This window comes from Octopus bimaculoides, chromosome 7 (assembly GCF_001194135.2).
Source record: "Octopus bimaculoides isolate UCB-OBI-ISO-001 chromosome 7, ASM119413v2, whole genome shotgun sequence".
NCBI classification, from domain to species: domain Eukaryota; kingdom Metazoa; phylum Mollusca; class Cephalopoda; order Octopoda; family Octopodidae; genus Octopus; species Octopus bimaculoides.
Window position 1 is genome coordinate 8,728,427 of NC_068987.1, and position 19,908 is coordinate 8,748,334.

Sequence of the window (19,908 nt, forward strand, 5' to 3'; positions counted from 1 at the left end):
AGAGAGAGAGAGAGAGAGAGAGAGAGAGAGAGAGAGAGAGAGAGAGAGAGCATTTAAACTGACCATATTCAGCCCCCAAAATATTCTACCTGTTTTATGTTCAAACTGGCCGATCTGGCCTCTCACACCTGCCCTACAATGTCATTCTAAAAAAATAAACAAGCATATGATTGAAATCTCATAGCTACAAGGTAATGCATGACTAATACAAATCAATGTGAATAAATAAACATAACATGTGACAGAGTAAGCTGAATGCTAGAGGATTAATGAAAAGAGGAAATAAACCAAAATCTGTTGAGAGCTATGTAGTTATCTTAAAGATAACTGCAGTAAAAACACCAAACACGGATATCAAAGCTAAGAGTAAATTTACAGAACATTGTGGACACTGTTATAAAAGAAGATAAACTAAAAATTTATATAACTTATCAAAAAGCAAATTTGGTCAAACTATATTAAGGTCAACAACCCTATTTCTTACTTCAAGTAGCTGGATATCTCTTTCTGTTCGTGCGCAATTTTATACAAGATAAACATTTATTTCATACAAATATTGCTTTTCTTTCATGATCCAAGTTTAACAGATGTGAACAACTCAACACCAAATAAGAGATAATGAATGGAAATAGATTTTTAGCTTTTAGATCTGAGGATAAATAGTCGTAAATTTAAATCAGGGAGTGTTGGAGTCAAATATTTGAGTTATCTATGTGGAAACTGAAATGAAAGTTTGAAAAGTTATGAAGAGATGAAAAATCTATTGAACGATAATAGAACTCAAAATTCTGTGTATGTAAGTACATGTATGTATGTATGTATGTATGTATGTATGTGTGTGTGGGGATATATATATATATATGTAATAATGAATTATAGGAAAGTTTGATCAAGTAAAAATTTTCTTGATATGGAATGTAGCAGTAAGGAGAAAGAAAATAAACTTTTGCTGTACAATTTTTTTTTTAATGACTTAGTCCCAAACAAGGCTTGAAGTAACAGTAGTGTAAGGGACTACAAAAAAAAAAGAAAAAAAAAAGAAGGAGCATACAAATTCAAAAGATATTGATTGATAGAAGCTTAAATATCACAGACCAGAGGAAAAACAAGATGATAGTAGTGAGCTTCAGAGAGTAGCAATTTGAGAAAAGAAGCTATTAGAATAAAAAGACTTATCACTAACTGGAAGCTCAACAGAGAAACGATGCCCCAGGGAAGAGAAGCGGATGACATGTTTAAAGGTCTTGATAGAGTACTAGACCCAAAAGTTCATCAAAGCAAGCAATTACTATGGAAATACTTATAGAAAAGACACAATGAAGATATAACATTTTCATGATGAGCTAAAGGCTCCAACCTACCAGGAAAAAGAAGACTATGTAAACAGGTTGGTTCTGAATTTAGTTATATTCTTGTTACTCGTTACACACCTTCATGCACATAGGTAATTTCATCTGTATAACATTGTTATGCTAGGCTATGAAATATTTCAGTAACAAGGAAGTTATTACTGATTTCATTTAAAGTATTGCTAACCAATATCAACTTTCTGAAATAAGATTAATAATCAATCAATCGATCGAGAAAGAAAGGAAGAAAGACAGACAGGCAGAGAGAAAGAGAGGGGGAGAGAGAAAGAGAGAGGGGGAGAGAGAAAGACAGAGAGAGAAAGACAGGCAGAAAGATAGGGGGAAAAAGAGAGAGAGAAAGACAGGGAGAGAGAGAGAGAGAGAGAGTAAGAAATGGCCAAATGAAAGGTGAAAAACATCACAAATTTATAAGGGAGCCAGGAGAAGAAAGGATTCCAGCTCTAAATTTAATGATAGAATCTGTAGTGAAAATTGTGGGATTACATCACAAGTTCATCATCATCATTGTTTTAGTATCGACATTTACATGTTTGCTTGGGTTGAATGGAGCTTACTGAAGCAGATCTACTGCCCAATGCCATTTAAAAGTTGCCAACCCTCACCTGCTTCCAAGCAATGCAATTTGACAGCCATTTAAATCCTTTACACCAAACCATATAACGTATAAAATAAACCTTTCTAAATATTTGTATTGCCATAGCCCCCAGTTCTTAAATCTCTTCCATACTAATCTGTTTGCTTTCACAGATTTTCTTTCTTTCTTTTCTTTTTTCTTTTTTTGTTTGTTTAAACAAAATCCTGATAAACATTAAACTATTAAATTAATAAAGCAAAATCAATATTATCACACTAAACGACAGCTGGTTATTTCTGCAGACATAATGTAAAGTAAGTAAGATTAATTTAATAATCTATACTTCTGCACCTGAATATTGAAAATACAGAGGAGATATTTCTTATTAAATAAATTCGGTTTTGTTGTTTTACAATGTATGGAAAATAACTAAAATCCACATTGTTTTTCCCTCTTAATGTTAACCAGGGTTGTAGAGTCAAAACAAAAATCTTCAACTTCGACTCCTCTGACTCCGATTCCTCTTTATGTAATTAAGTGATTGTGGTCTACATATCTCATAAAGCATATGCATACGCCTGTACTATGAGTAGGCCTATATGTTAGAACTGGTTTATATTAAAGAATAAAGATAGTCGGAGTTGGTATAGTTTTACTGACTCCGACTCCACAGCCCTGATGTTAACGTTACATTAAAAGAAATAACAGGTGAGAAATTAAACTAAATAATAGATTCTCAAACAAAGCAATAAGTTGGTTCTTCAATACTATCATTTCTCTGCTTTTCATTCTTAATCTGACAATCAGCCTATCACCACAACAGCTTGGGAAGTCAATCAAAAGAAACAATGTTTCTTCTGCCAAGTTACACCTCATTCTGCACTCCTTCAGTTATCAAAATGGAATCATTCACAGAGTATAATTCAGACATTTGGGAAACTTTCCTATCTTTTTCAATGAGAATATTGGACAAAATCCAAATAGAACCTGCCCACTTCAGGACCTTACTCTAGGTAAAATTATCAACATATATTTTCAACAACTGCCAAGAGGAACTTGCTTTTGGTGTTCTATTTTTGTATAATGCAGTTAAAAAAAATGAAGCTATCAAGTTGACTATAGAAATATACTTATCAACAACACAATCTACCATAGCTTTTTTTGTTCTTTTCTCCGTTTTTTAATCTCCCAGAATAAACACTTCCATGAAGAACAGTTATCCAACAAAAATTGGTAATTGGTAATATGCTCAGACTATTTTTATTTTTGTGATTTTAGAACAAGAAGCGCAAATGTGGCTGCATGGTAAGAAATTTACTTCACAACCACATCTTCCTAGGTTCAGTTCTGTGTCATGGCACCTTGAGCAAGTGTCTTCTATAGTCTAAGGATTGATCAAAACTTTGTGTCTTGATAATAATAATAATAATAATAATAATAATAATGATAACCAAAGAGGCTGATTCCTACCTAGCTCAGATACCAGGAAACCCCAAAATGGCAGAAATTCAAAAGATAGTGCTCATGGGAACTGCACATATCCTGTGTAAAATACTATGTAATCTCAAATTTTAAGTCAAACTTATAATTTTCATGTGTTTTCTTAAACATTCTCTAGAACAATACCATGTTCAAAACCAAATATATGACACCAACATAAACTTCTAACTTGTTGTCTCTTGAGGTATCTGGGTGAGACTTGGAGTCAACTTGTACAAATACAAAGCAAATGTTAATAATAATAATAATAATAATAATGATAATAATAATAATAATAATAATAATGGTTTTTGATTTAGGCACAAGGCCAGCAATTTTGAGGGAGGGGTTATTAGTTGATTACATTGACCCTAGTACTTAACTGGTGCTTTAATGTATGAGTGAGTCCTGGAGTGATGAATGGTAAAGTTGACCCCAGCAGGATTTGAACCAACTAGATGTAGGCTAGATTAAGGAAAGAAAAAATATTGTTCTTCCACCCATGTTCCAACTCGTAAATACATCTACCCCCCAAAAAAAAAGAAAAAAAGAAAGAAAGAAAAGAAAAAGAAAAAAGCCATAAGAGAAGTGTGATTGCACAAAGGTAACATTATTTATACAGCTCAGCTTCATTTTGTTATTTCAACTAATCCATCACCTCCCACCTATCAAGATACCAAACTTTGAAAATTTTTATATGAAGGAATGTAGACAGAATTTGAGTATAGAGAGCTTTTGTTTGGGATTTTTTGTTATTTCACCTTTATTAGTGAATCCAGAAGCAGCATGAGAGCAAGGTAAACAACTGAAACTAAGCTTATTCTTCAAAGCCATCCGTCCCAACCCTAATGCAGCTGTTAAATCCACTGAAGATATTGATGATCCACCTGTTGTTAACTTATTCCCTAATTAGATTTCTTTGAGCGCAAGGTAACAGCCAGGGCAGCTTCATAGCTCTACAAATTAATAACGACATACTGTTACCTCTAATTCTTCATTAGTTTATCAAACCATTGTTATTCTGGTCATGGAAGAGCACAGTTCATGTATATGTGTGTGTGTTTTGCTTGGTCCATTCAATTTTACAACTATTCCGCCAACGCCATGCTTCCATGGATTAGATGAAAACACTATTGAGGTATTGTTTTTATATCTAGATACCCATCCTGTTGCCAATCCTTACCTGCTGTTCAGTCAAGGTGTCATTTATTCCATGGGGCTTTGAAGGTACAAAGTGAGTAAATGATTTGCTGACAGAACTGATAATGAGTAACAACACCCACTGCACCTTTCATACAAGTGAACACAAATATACACAAACATACAGGCACAAAACATGCATGTGCATACGCAAACACACTGGTCTTCTTTCAGTTTCTGTGTCCCAAATCCATGGGGTTGATGAAGAATTCTAAGTATTTAGCAATGTCAATTTGTACATGAAAGAAATAATCAGTAACTCAAAGATTTGCATCCAAGGCACCTCTCTAAGATGCTGCAAAGTGGAACTGAACCCAAAATCATGTGGGTGGGAGGCAAATTCTAAACCACATAGCTATGCCTGTGACTATAAAGATCTAACTTATAAATTTGATAAGATAAGTACACACACACACACACACACACACACACACACTAGGCTTCCAGTTTCCATCTATCAAATTCACTCACAAGGCTACAGTAGAAAACACTTGCCCAAAGTGTTATGCAGTGGAACTGAACCTGAAACTGCTTTGGGGCAAAGCAAGCTTCTTAACCACACAGCCATGGCTGCATCTATGAAATATCAAAGTCTTATTGAACAAGAAACAAAAATATGATGCTGGGAAAATGATTTTAAAAAATCTCAGAAAACCAAATAGTTTTGTTGTAATATTGTTTATGCATATTATAGGTAATAAACAAAACATTTAAATAGTGGTGGGGGGGGGGATAACAGGTATTCACAAGAGTAAACTAGCAGTTAGTTCTTCATTAGATGCTTGTTCGTTATGCCACATTGACCACTCAATTTAGGTGACTTTTAAACCAACAAAATGAAAGAAGTGTTAAGTCATAGAATTCTTATTTCTTAAATTTTTAGCATGTATGTGAGGGTGGGATTGGGGGTGGAGAGTATGTATGTAATATAATATTGTCACAAAATCATTACAAAATGATTTACAGTTGAGTAAGTTGAAAAAGAATGGAAAATGTTTTTGAAATATTGTGTGTAAAGTATAAAGAATTGAAGAGCTTGAAAAGATCAATAGCATTTCTATATCCGCCAATAAAGTGAATTCATTTGAAACAAAGCTAGCACAGAAATTTATTATTTTTGAAATAAAACATCTTTGAATAAACCAAAGTTAATTTCTATTGTAAAAGTCAACAGCTTTTCAAAATCTTTAATAATATTTTACAAAGATTTATGAGAACAATAAGCTTTTACAACCATGGATAAATAATCTAGAAAATATGTTTGTTTTATTAAGATACAGATTATATTTATCAAACTGAGAATAATACAAATATCTCACACAAAGTATAAACTAAAACTGCCACTGTCATCATTGTCATCATCATCATCATCATCAGAGTTTTATGTCCGCTTTTCCTGGACAGTTTTTTGGTAGCAGTAATTTACAGACAGATACCCTTCTTGTGGTCAACACTTTTAGTCACTTCTTATAACATGCCAGTAAAGTTATTCCACTACTGGGATACACACAGAAGCAAAGTATGGCTATGAAAATAGATGGGTTCTCCCACCCTCTCCGAAATTGTAATTGATGAACTAGACAGGTTCCGAATGCTGATTTGTTTAATTCTTATTTCTAACTAAAAGTATCAATGTTTAAATGACACAATAATATACCATGGCTCAAATTTATCCTAAAATTAGAGTAAGAAATAAGAAACCATTTTAAAGCATCTTTTCCTTGAAATACATTAGTAAAGACTGTCTTTTGAATTATCCTAACAACTTTTGGTAAGAACCAAAATAAAACCTCCTATAGTCACCAATTTAACCCTTTCAAGACTGTTTCCAGTTTCTATGATACAAAACTCTATTTTTGTGTGTTTTTATTTGAATTAAAACCCCACCATCTTAATTTTATGAAAGAACTTTTATTAAGTATTTTCCAATTTTCACACAAGGCCAGCAATTTTAAGGTAAGGAAATAATTGATTACATCAACCCCAGTCTTCAACTAATATTGATTTTATTGAACCCAGAAGAATAAAAAGCAAAGTTGACCTTGGCTGTATTTGAGCTCAGAGCGTAAAAATCCGGAATGAATGCTGCAAAATATTTTGGCCAATGTATTAACAATTCTGCAAGCTCACCACCTTAAAACACCAGATTATCAAAAAGTTTTTTTTTTTTAATTATATAACTAGATCCCTCCAAATTCTTGATTGTTCCAAAATTAATTGAAAGACATAAGCAGTGTATTATTTTATTAGAAAAGAAAAGTTCACATAATTCAATGGTTTATAGGTATTAATTTTCTATCTGAGCTGCAAAAAAAACTCTGTTGAATATATCAAAACAGAGAAATCCAACATCATGTCATCTTGTGTTATAACAGTTATATTAATTTTAGCTAAAAAATAATGTTTACACTGAAAAAATACTAAAATGTCTAGGTTGATAACTTAAGAAAACAGACCAAATACAACTCAATGAAAAAAGTTCTTAGTTTTTACATGAATACTTGAGTTTTAATATACCCCATGCTTTTATTAAATTTATAATGATTATATTTATAATGATTAAATTTATAATGATTATATTTTTGCATATTTTTTTTGTGTGGTCGATACAATTTTCTGAAATTGCTTTCTTCCAGTTGCCATAACTTTTGTTATTTCTTCAGTTAGATTCATTTCGCTTGTGTTATCACTTCAGTCTGTAGTTACAACAAGTCTGTTTTACCAGAATTGGTTGTTAATATCAAATCATAGCCATTCTCTCAATCAAAATCTAATTCCCTCAGATCATGGAACCTTCAGGCTTACCTTATGTATCTATATTATACAAATCTCATTGTTGCAAATTTCAATCTTCAATGCCCACAAGATGTTTTCTAGAGATGTATGTATGTATATACATATATCTATCTATCTATTTATCGATCTATCAATCTACCTACATATGCGTACACACACACACACACACTCATTGTGCTTAAACAAAAGCAGAAAACTGATTACATTCCTTTCGACGGTGCCCTGTCTTGTAACAAATATGAAACATCCATTCTAATCATACTTACTCTGATTAATTTTTGTACTTGATTATATCTTTATTTTATCTTCATACTTTACAATTGTATATGTTAATTATAATATAAATAAATCATTCTATACCAGTCGTAAATAAAGTCTTTGTTGAGTTACAATAGCTAATACAGTAACTGAGAAAACCTTAACACTATCTATTCTTATATTTGAACTGAAAATCACAGCAGTAAAGGAAATATTGTCATAAACTAATGATAAAACTTTGTTGTGATTGATAGTGCTGGCTTGCGAAACTTTTTTCTGTACGTCATTAATATAATGTTATTTATTGCTACCTAGCATAATGTGTTTGTTATTTGTGCTAGGAGCTAGATCCAGCCTTAAAACATTTATGTCATATATAATATTATTTCATATCTTATCAGATCACTTCTTGAACTGAAGATGACAATGATGATGTTGATTATGATAATATCAAAATAACTTCAAAGTTCATTTTTATATTATTTTAATCAATCAAGAATCAATCAATAATGATTGATATGAATGAAAAAAAAATATCAAAAAAGGATAAAGAGAAAACCATATGTCTCCAAATCTAATTAAATCAAATGGTTCTGGAAAATACTTTAAGTTTTGGGAATAGGTTTGGCTAAATAAAATGAAAAAAAAAAACCTTTTATAAACAATAAATACCAATCAGCATTATTAATTACCACCAACTAGATTGAAAACAAATGAGTGTAACTATTCCATTTATATTCTAGCCTACTTGCTTTTCAGTTTTGTTTTTGCATCTATTTTAATATATCCAATATACTAAGAGATAAGTCCTGTTGTTGTCGTGTCTGCCAACTACACTACTTGAGGTCTTGGTGTACCCCCCCCCCACACACACACACACATTTGTTGGAGTAGCTGTAGTCTATTGAACAGAATATGGTAAATATTTCCTGCAGAGTAATGGAGGGATAAAAGATAAAATGAAATGTTGAAGCTAACAGGTAGGATTTGAACTCAGTCATCAATCAATGAAATTAATCACTGCTCAGCACACTTACCATCTGTGCCACCCTTACAAACCAGATAATATCCCAATGAATCCTATTACAATAATAATAATAATAACGGTTTCAAATATAGGCACAAGGCTAGTAATTTTAAGGGGCTGAGGCTTGTTGCATGTTTATATATTTTATGATTTAAGTTTGCATATTTCCAAAATAACTAAGGATTGAAATTTTAAACAAAGTTTCATATTATACGGTAGAGAGGATTAATAAAGTTAGTTGATTAGTTATCATTAATCATGATCCTGCAACATCTTGCAAGAAGCAAACCAATTCTATAAATGTCTTCCCAGTGCAGCAAAGTGAGTTTGTTAGTAAAAATATTAAGACAGAAGTAAAGAGAATGATAAACACTTTACAAAATAGCAAGATGGACTTCAAATTAGATTATGCATTTTGGAAACTGTTTTATAGCCACTGTTCATAATAGGTATTGTTAGATTGCTTTATAAAAAATTCCAATGTTAATTAGTTTGACAGTCAAATAACTTTTCTAACACAGAACAGTCAATTAATTATAAGGTAGGAATGCTAAATATTTTTTGGCTGAATAGGTTGAGGTAGTAAGGGGTAATGTGACTTAATGCCTAACAACACAACACCAGATCAGTGAGGGCTGAAACCCATCAGCTAGTAATTCAGCAAATATATGTGTCTGTGAATAAGATTAGGTCCTTAGAAGAATTAAAATTCTTTAATTATAAGCCCTAAACTTTCATATAAAAATGCAGGATCAATTCTATTCTATCCCATCCTTACAGTGAGGTGTTGTCTCATGAGTTATTTAGTGACCTCACTGATATTGATGCTACATAAAAAAAAATACCCAATACACTCTGTAAAGTAGTTGGCATTAGAAAGGGCACCCAACTGTAGAAACCATGTCAAAGCAAAGATTGGAGCTTAGTACAGTTCTATGGCTCACTGGTTCCTGCCGAACCATCCAACCCATGCCAGAATGGAAAATGAACATTAAATCATGATGATGAATAATTAACATGGTCTCTAAAAGGTTTATTATACAAAATATTCAATAATATCAATAACAAAGGAACTAGTTTACAACAAACGAAATAAATATACCAAATTTGAATTTTACAGAGCAATCTAACCCCTTTGTAAAGACCTTTATTTTCTTTGCAAGATGAAAGGCTTGGCCTAAAATGTCAGGATCCAGACTTATCCAGATTTGCGAATTTCACTAAATTTTTGTTAATGGCAGAGCAACTCATCCAAATGTTCACACGTTGCTAAATTTTTGTCAAGGTGCAAGAATAGCAGTGCAGTAAGAAGTTTGCTTCCCAACTACATGGTTCTGGGTTCAATCCCAATGTGTGGCCCCTTGGGCAAGTGTCTTCTACTATAGCCTCAGGCTGACCAAATACTTGTGAGTGGATCTAGTAGACAGAAACTAAAAGAAGTCTGTCATGCGTGTGTGTGTGTGTGTGTGTGTATACTTGTCCCCCACCACTGTTTGGCAACCGGTGTTGTTTTGGTTATATCCCTCTAACTTAACAGTTCAACAAAAGTACCTGGCTTTAAAAGAAAAAATGGTATTGGGGTCAATTTACTTTACTAAAAGCTCTTCAAGGCATGGCTGCAATCTAATAACTGAAACAATTAAAACATAAAAGTTGGCGGCCATTAGTTTCCTTCTAAAATCATATAATTTTAGCACAGCATAATTAACATATCTTTCAAACATATGTAAAAGACACACACACACACACACACACAATCACTTCAGCATACTCATCCATGGTTTTACACACAGATACACACACACACACAAGCATAAAATATATTTAGGTGTAACAATGATAACATTGAATAAAGTTTGTATAATAATTAGTTCAATAACCATACATGAGTCTAACGAGGTTCTTTTGGAAGACAAATTAAAAAAGAGAAATATAATGGAAGATCATACAGAGAAAGGAAAAAGAAGTGAAAAGATTTTCCATTTGATTAAAAACAGGCATCATTTCCAATTGTCCAGAAAAATTGAATGGATATTGCTACGGCTGAGTGAGCAAGACGTAACTCCAGAACTGTGATAATAACATCGGTTCCGGTTTGAAGCAGTGTCCATTATACAGACATTTCCGAGAAGTGCAAATGAAATGCTAAAAAAACTAAAAACAAAATTATTTAATCAGTAACAGAAGTATTCTCAGCACTTCTCCATTGTGCACAGTCTCGTCTGCTAGTCTCAGTTTACAATGTATACTGGTCAAGCTGATTGTAAAAGACATTTGACCATAATATCAACATAGAAATTGAACTCAGAACAATGTGGCTGCCATACAAAATTTTTAGCTTCACAGCCACGCTTGAAGCCAGCCTTAACTAACCTGTCCACAAATACATCTTGTGTTCCTTTAAATCTCTTTAACCTATCAACATTCAGATTGCTCTGTCAAATATAATGCTTGTTTATTCACTTTTAAAAAATTAATCATGTATTATCTTGTAGCTTAGAGATTTCGAAGATGTGATTGTTTATTCTTAGAATGACATTGGAGGGTAGGTGTGAGATGCTGGATCAGGCTAGTCTGAAGAATATGTAGAATATTTGAGCTAGGTATGGCTGGTTTAAATGCTAAAGGCTTAAGGGGTGAATGTGGTATAGGCTAAAAGAGACATCATCAGTAAAAACAACATTTTTAGTACTTATATTACTAAATATTTTTAGTACTTACAGTACTAAAATACACTTATATTTCACTTCAAGAGCAAGTCATCGTAGAATTCTCTTTTAAAGATACCCTAAATCATGTGTTGTACTAAAAGTCAATTCTAGGTACTTGAAAACCTGGACATTGACTCATAAACATATTTAAAGAATTATACAGTTAACTGCTTTTTCAAAATTGGTTAACTTGCAAATATAAACCAAATCAGGAACAGTTAATTAATTTTTTTTTTAATGGTTTCTGTGAAAAGAAGTTTCTGAAATACATATAAAACAAATTTGTTGGGGGGGGGCACAACAGTATTTGCTCTACTTATTTTAGGATACAAGTTTTAGAATGCATTTATTTACTGACATAAATATCCAATGTGTCATAAACATCATCTTCAAGTTCAAGGTGAAAAAGTGCTTTTAAAACACAATGTTAAAAGAGGCAGATTATAGAAATTTACATATAACCTGTAATTTTTTTTCCATTTCAAGGTTATTATGATTGATATACCTGAAATGTAAAATACACTTGAATTACACTGGATTCACTGGATTACACTTTGAGAGCTTATAGTGAATTTTGATACTTTTGTGTTTGGATGTGTGCAATATATATGCATATATCACCATCATAATTATCAGGTCAGTTCTTCTTATTTTGGAATAACTATCCTCCAAAATGAGTTAGATTACATATCACTTGCACAACTAATTTAACCCTTCTGGTACCAAACTGCCAAATTCTATGATGAAATCTTCCTCTTTTATCTTAAAATTTTGCATCAAAACTTCACATTATGTTCCAAACATTAGCTTAAATAAAGACAAAGTTATTTTGATAAATTCTTCATTATTTTCGCAATTAATTAAAATGATAGCAGCATATTTGAACAGAAATAAAGTGCCAAAAGGGTTAAATACAATGCTTAAGAAGCTCTTAAGACACTGAAGTTATAACAGAAAACTAAATCCCTAAAACTTAAATTGTTAACTATCAAGATCTTGCTAGTTTTTAAACACACACCCAACTTTTTTTTTTTTTTCGATTTCTAAGCATTTTTTTATAGACATATTTTTTTAGTATGCCCAGCTAAGTGAATAAAAGTGCTCAACTGGTACTTTATCGACTGACCCTAAAGGGATGAAAAGCAAAGCCAACCAACCTCAGCAAAATTTGAACTCAGAATGTAAAGACAGGCACAATGCATCTGAGCATTTTGTCCAGTGTGCAAATGATTCTGCCAGCTTGCTACCTTCTAAAAACATAGTGCATTTTGCTAGTATGCCTAGCTAAGTGGACAAATATTAAGAGGATATATATTGTTATAAATATTGGATATGGTGTATGAAGTGTAGTGACAGTGAATATGGTGAACTACTGGTAACATATGGTTAGTCGTTTGAAGTTTTCTTTGACCACTATGTTATACAAGGTATAAAATTCAATTTGTTTCAGTCTGCAAAATCTATTCAATTACTATTTCACACTTCAGTGACTAGAGGTAGAAACAAGAATTCCAGATGGAGGAGCGAATAAGGAACCCTTTCTCCAAAAATATGAGAACCTAAATCTACTATGAAGCTACTAACAAAAAAAATAAATAAATAAATAAATAAATAAAAAAGAGGAAAGGAAAACAGCTCTCAAAAATAATGTGTCAAAGTGTGATATCAACAACATATTTATTTATGTATGGATCCAATATCCATACATAAATAAAAGAAGTTTCTCATCTTTTTCTTTTTTTTCTCTTTTACTGGTTTCAATCATTGGATAGTGGCCATGCTGGAGCCCTGCCTTGAAGGGTTCTAGTCAAACAAATCACTCCAGTTCGCATTTTTTTAAAGCATGGACTTATTCTATTGGTGTCTTCGGCTGAACTGCTTAGTCATGGGGATGTAAACAAACTGACAGTGACTGTGAAACAGTGGTGGATACAAACATGAAGACACGTGTATATGTACATGTGTGAAGAGCTTGACCAAATTAACTTATAGGACATTAGTTGGCCTGGGCTATAGTGGAAGACAGCAGGACTGAACCTGAAACCACATGGTGGCAAAGCATGCTTCTTAATCACACAGCCATGTCTGCGCCTATAAATTTTATTAATATTATTTTTTGCCGTTTCTCATTTTATTATTATTATTATTATTATTATTATTGTCTATTTTCAGTTAAAGTAAAAAATCAACAGTCAAATATGCCATAGAAGATATAAGGATTGACTTGATTTAACTCTTTCATTTCCAAATTTCCGTTGCAATACACTGCTTTCCTTTCAATTACTTTTAAAAATAATGAAAATCTCAGAGCAAAATATCTTCATCATTATTAAGTTGGTGTCTGGAACATAATTCAACAGGAAATTTTGATGAAAATCATTTTAAACAGGAAGTTTAAGTCATACAGCCAAGTAGCAGTCTTAGGTGGGGCAGTATCAAAAGGGTTAAGCTGCAATCTCCTCGTTAATATAGAAGTGTTCCTATTTTGTAATTATATTCTAACACAACAGAGGATGCATGCATGTGTGTGTGTGTGTGTGTGTGTGTCTTGAGTGATCCAGTTCTTCAGTTCTTCAATACTTAAGTTGCTAAAGTGATAGCGGAAAAGATGAACAGAGTATTCTTAATTATTCTTTTCTTTCCATCTGGGATGACTTAAACAGCTGAAGACTAGAACGAATATTTTCAGACATCAGATATGCTGCGATACCACATAGTTCAAATCCAAACCTATTTGACAGAGCTTTATACGTCCAACAATAACTGAATATGTACCAGGCACACAATAGAAGAGGAAATACACATTAATGCATAAAACACACACAAACACACAGTGTGGGTGTGTGTTTGTGTGTAATAAATGAATAAGAATAAAGACATCTTCAGTTTTATTTAGTTATCATTATTATTAATAATGATTTAAAAAAATGAAAAAAAAAGAAAAAAAAGATTTGAAAGAAAAAAAAAAGAAAATAGGTGCAGGAGTGGCTGTGTGGTAAGTAGCTTGCTTACCAACCAAATGGTTCTGGGTTCAGTCCCACTGCATGGCACCTTGGGCAAGTGTCTCCTACTATAGCCTCGGGCTGACCAAAGCCTTGTGAGTGGATTTGGTAGACGGAAGCTGAAAGAAGCCTGTCGTATATATGTGTATATATATATATAAATATATGTGTGTGTGTTTGTGTGTGTGTGTTTGTTCCCCCAACATCGCTTGACAACCGGTGCTGGTGTGTTTACGTCCCCGTAACATAGCGGTTCAGCAAAAGAGCCCAATAGAATAAGTACCAGGCCTTAAAAAAATAGTACATGAGTTAATTCCTTCAACTAAAAGTTCCTCAAGGCAGTACCTCAGCATGGCCACAGTCTAATGGCTGAAACATATATAGGATGCAGTAAATAAGCTGTCATCTAAATTACACAAAAATGAAAACGACACTGACATTTCATTTTAACAGATATATTTACCAAAATTACATAAAAATATACTAAATATACTAAACAGTAAATTTATTCAATAAAATCACCATTGGCTTCAACTAAGGCCTCCAGAAGACTTCGGAATCTCCTGCAACTCTTCTGGACGGTCTCTTTGTTTAAAGCTGCCATGATTCTTGCATTCAGTTCATCTTTGGTGTTACAAGGAGTTTTGCTGGTCTCTCGCTCAACTGCACCCCACACATGATAATCAAGGGAGTTGCAGTCTGGGGAATTAGGTGGCCATATGTTAGGGGTGATGTGGTTGCAGAAGTTGGCTGACAGCCATGGCTGGGTTCTCTCGTTTGTGTGGCATGGTGCAAAGTCCTGTTGCCAGACATAGGGTCTTCCAGTAGCCACCCTCTTCACCCAGGGCAGTACTACCTCCTCCAGGCACTTGATGTTGGACTCCATGTTGAGTCTGAGGCTGTGTAGGGAGATGAATGGAAGCAATAACATCGCCATCATTAGTGATCACTCCAAACACCTGGAGTGATCACTATTTGAGAGTTGACTGGATGTTTGATCTTTATCACTCTCGGTACATGTCCTCAGACTGACATCCAAACACTCTGAAATGTTCCTATTGGAGCTTCCAGTGTGAATGCCAAGCAGTAAAGCATGTCATTTCCAAATTTCTGGCAGAGTGAATTACACCATGGTGCTGTTTTCCTCACAGACAGTGCTCAACTGACCCTACTATACTGTGTAGTTGACAAAATCAAAAACAAACAATGTGCATGCACGAAATTAAAAATATAAAATGGCAACAATTTACCCATCGCACCCTATATATATATATATATATATATATATATATATATATATATATATATATACATACATACATATCACTGTGAATGCACTCTGGACTTTTGCTGTTTTTGTGGTTGAGTTCACAGTTTGTTATTGATTTGTCTATATAAACGTGTGTGAGTAAGAAAGCATGGCTCATGTTGCTTCCCTCCCTCCCTTCTTACTGCATCCATGGTTGACTAATTTTTGCCAATTAGTCTGGTAGTGTAGTGATGTTGTATTACAAGACTTTAATCTTACCACCCAGACCCAGGAGAGAAAGAAAGAAAAGTTTTATCTTTTCCTTGTGATGCAGCTGAAATTCCAATTCTTGTCTACCATAAAGTTACCATACTGTTTTCTTCAATAACAAGAATTACATAGGTGGAATTAGAAATGAGATATTTCCAGAAAATACCAAATATAATAAAATTAAAAATACAGGAACTTCATTAATTTGGCAATGATTCCTAAACATTTAACAGTCAATAATATCTGGTTTCCTTTTATAAACAGAATGAGGAAATTATCTATGTGTATACAACCATGTAATGAGTATGTGTGTAAATATGTTTCTATGGAAATAAAAAAGAAATATATATATATATATATACATATATATATACTTATTCCAATTAAATATATATGAATATATTATGCATGTGAGTGTATCAGTGCACACATATACACACATTATATAGATAGATAGATAGATAGATAGATAGATAGATAGATGGATGGATGGATGAAGAAGAGATAGAGGGATAAATAGATACATATAGATAGATAGATAGATAGAGACAGACAGATAGAAAAACACTCTATATGTGTATGTATGTATAAATAGACAAAACACAGACACACACAGCAGACACAATGTGACAAATAAAACAAAACTAACAATGCACCGAAATTAAAGAATCTAAATTAACAGTCAGCCATGTTTATCAGTTTTGACAACTTCAGGTAAACTTTAATAAAATCAACATCTTAGACTATAAAAGATTCAGTATTCATATATAATCATATTAGATTTGCACAAAATTTAAAGTTAAAAATAAATTGACAATATAAGCATATATACATGTGAGTGTATGTGTGTGTATGTATACATATATATATATATATATATATATATATATATATATATATATATATATATATATATAAAGACAATATATCTTCAGGGGAGGATATGTGCCTCTGTAATAGAGAGAATGAGTGGGATGTAAGTTTTTTTTTTTTTTTGGTTAACCAACAGTTACAAGTAATTTAGGAAGCATCGACCTAAAAATCCAGATAACTCTCAAGAAAGGGGCAGGGGTGAAACAACTCCATCCTAGTTCCAAACAGAAACAAACAAAATAAAAACACAATAGCAACAAAGAGAGCTGTTAGTTGAATATACTAGAAAATATCATGGATAACAGAAATGTATGTTAGTACACACACACACACACACACACACACACACACACACACACACACACAGAGCAATTTGTTCTGCTAAAATTTGATAGAAAGTATGACAGAGTTACAATGAGATTAGCAAAAATGAATAGGAATCTCACCATTACTTCCTGGAGTTTGGATTCCCACATACCCACAAATACACCAGTACTTGCCGGGCGAGGGTTTGCATTTGGATTCGGTCGAGACATTGTTGTAGGCTTATGAAGTTATGTACTTCTGGAATTTATTTGTAGTTTCAAAAAAAATAAAAGACGAGTGAAAATATTTGGTCCCTAAATAAAGCAAATCAAGCTACTACTGAATGTGAGAGATTGTCTTCTTCTTCTTTTCTTAGGGTAGTTCCTCAGGAATTATAGTTGCACTGCCAATGCAATGCAGGGCAGTCTCTACCTTTCTCTCTAGGTGCTTTTTTTTTCTGCTGGTGTGGTTTGCTTACTGCTTCATAAATGAAACTGATTAAGAATGTATGTATATGTACCTACAATATGAGCAGCCTCCCTCTACCTATTAGATATTCCCCTAACAGCTGCTGAACCAAACTTTATCCCACCCATCCTCTGTACATCTATTACTTTCTCTCTCTTACATTCTCTATACCAGCATGCTACCCTTCAGTGCCCAGGTCTGCTAATAGAGGCCTTCTACTAATCCTTACTGACAGTCTCACCAGCCATTCCACCTTACCATCAGCTTCATTACTCACACTGTTAAAAAGAGGAACTGTTGCTATTGGCTGCATCATTTGTTATCTATCAAGGAGGCGAAAACTGTACAGATATACTACATGAGATTCTTTCCACAAAGTTACACAAACATCACATTTAGAGGAACTTGATGACAGTATGAAGAAACAGTTGTTTCTATCTCTGACTTTTACAAGATAACCTGAAACCAGCAAAGAATCAGCATAATATAAAAATGGATATCATGCTCTTAGTAAAGTGAGGAAAGGAAGAAGAAAAACAAAACATTACAGCAGCTTCAAGGATTTTAATAAGACCAGGAAAACAAATATAAATAGAAAACTTTAATAGAAAATCTTTAATAATATCTACAGGTAAAAGTTTATATTTTCAGTCAAATAGATGTAGGTATTTTAAATATATATTTTGAATTTATTTAAAGAAAATATTGATTCTTATTTTTACATATTTATGTATATTTCCTTAGTTACACATATCATACTTGGAAAGGTGATATGAGAATATTTAAGCTTAAATTTCTTTCACTCATCTAGGTGTATCTAAGATGTTAATAATAAAAAAACATATATAACTTAGCTTTATGAATGCAATTTTGATAGCTTACTTTAGATCTAACAAGATACACTAATATCAGAATAAAAATATGAAAATATATTAAACTTATAGAGAACAATACATAAATTATCAAAACAAAGAGAAATTAACAGATGTACTAGAAATTTTAAATAGATACAATTTATGAAGTATAGTGAATGAATATATATTTATTTAGAGAACTTTAAACAGTATCTTTTTTACCTAACTATAACTGTAGTGTATCTGTCGGAAATATATCATAAATATTGGGTGAGACGGAAAATGAAAAGGAAAACATTTTGTATAAAAATTTTTTAAATATTATAAAACTTGTAATGTGTGCATGTGAGCGTGTTTGTAAGAATATAGGCGTGGGTATAGGAGTTAGAGAGCTTGCTTCTCAACCACATGGTTTTGGGTTCAGTTCCACCGCAGCATCCTAGGCAATGCCTTCTACTAAGCAAAGGCATGGATGTGCAGTTAAGAAGTTTGCTTCTGAAGGACATGGTTTTGAGTTCAAGCCTATTGTGGTACCCTGGGCAAATGTTTTATACAAAAAATACCAGGACAACCGAAGCCCTTAAATGGGTAGACAGAATCTGAAATAAGTCCATCACACACCTCGGTGTGTGCCTCAATCTCTTCTTTCGACGTAGCATGAATGCCACACAGTCATAGAAGTAGCATCATTTGATTCCAATCTTCCATAGAAACATGTCAGACCATATGGAAACATTAACTTGCTTGGAAACAAGTGAAGATGAAGGTTGACAACAAGAAAAGCATCTGGCCATAGAAAATCTGCCTCAGCAAATTCAATCTCACCCATGCAAGCATGGAAAAGTGTACATTAAAATGATAATGATGAGGGTGGTAAATAAGTAAGTGTGTGTGTGTGTGTGTGTGTGTATATATATATATAACTTTTATAAGTAATATTCTAAAAGAATGTGTATATATATAATCTACATTCAGATTTTTATACATATTGATATTTATATTTCGTATATTTATATTTGAAATTTGAAATTTATTATGTTGCCGCGTCATATTGGATGTATGTCTTTCGAAATATTAAATATTGATTTCCTGAGTATATTATTGATAAGTTTATGAATTTATTAATAATATAAAAAAACACACACACACACACACACATATATATATATATATATATATACACACACACACCAGAAATGTGTTTGGACATATACCTATATACACATACATACACACAAATGTTTAGACTTGTGTGTGTATATTTATACATGTATGAATTTGTGTGCATATATTTGTGTGTGTGTGTGTGTGTATAGAGAGAGAGAGAAAGAGAGAGATATACATATGCACATACATACACATCATCATTTAATGCCTCTTTTCTATGTTGGCATGGGCTGCATAACAGGAACTAGTGAGCCTGATAACTGTGCCCATATATGTATATATATATATATATATATATATATAT

At 32.7% G+C, this 19,908-nt stretch overlaps 1 protein-coding gene and 1 long non-coding RNA gene across 14 annotated transcripts in view; one reads left to right on the forward strand and one right to left on the reverse strand.

Annotated features, from left to right (window-relative positions):
- LOC106877289 (liprin-beta-1) overlaps positions 1-19,908 on the reverse strand; it is a 370,011-nt gene that overhangs the window by 148,243 nt on the left and 201,860 nt on the right. The gene's annotated exons all lie outside the window — the stretch shown is intronic.
- LOC106877291 (uncharacterized) overlaps positions 944-19,908 on the forward strand; it is a 69,074-nt gene continuing 50,109 nt past the window's right edge. The window contains exon 1 of one of the 2 annotated variants that reach the window (XR_008264555.1): positions 944-1,387. This is a non-coding gene — a long non-coding RNA (uncharacterized LOC106877291). Of the gene's footprint in view, positions 1,388-17,843; positions 18,215-19,908 lie in introns of those variants that run through there. The other variant, XR_001410363.2, reaches the window with a different exon arrangement.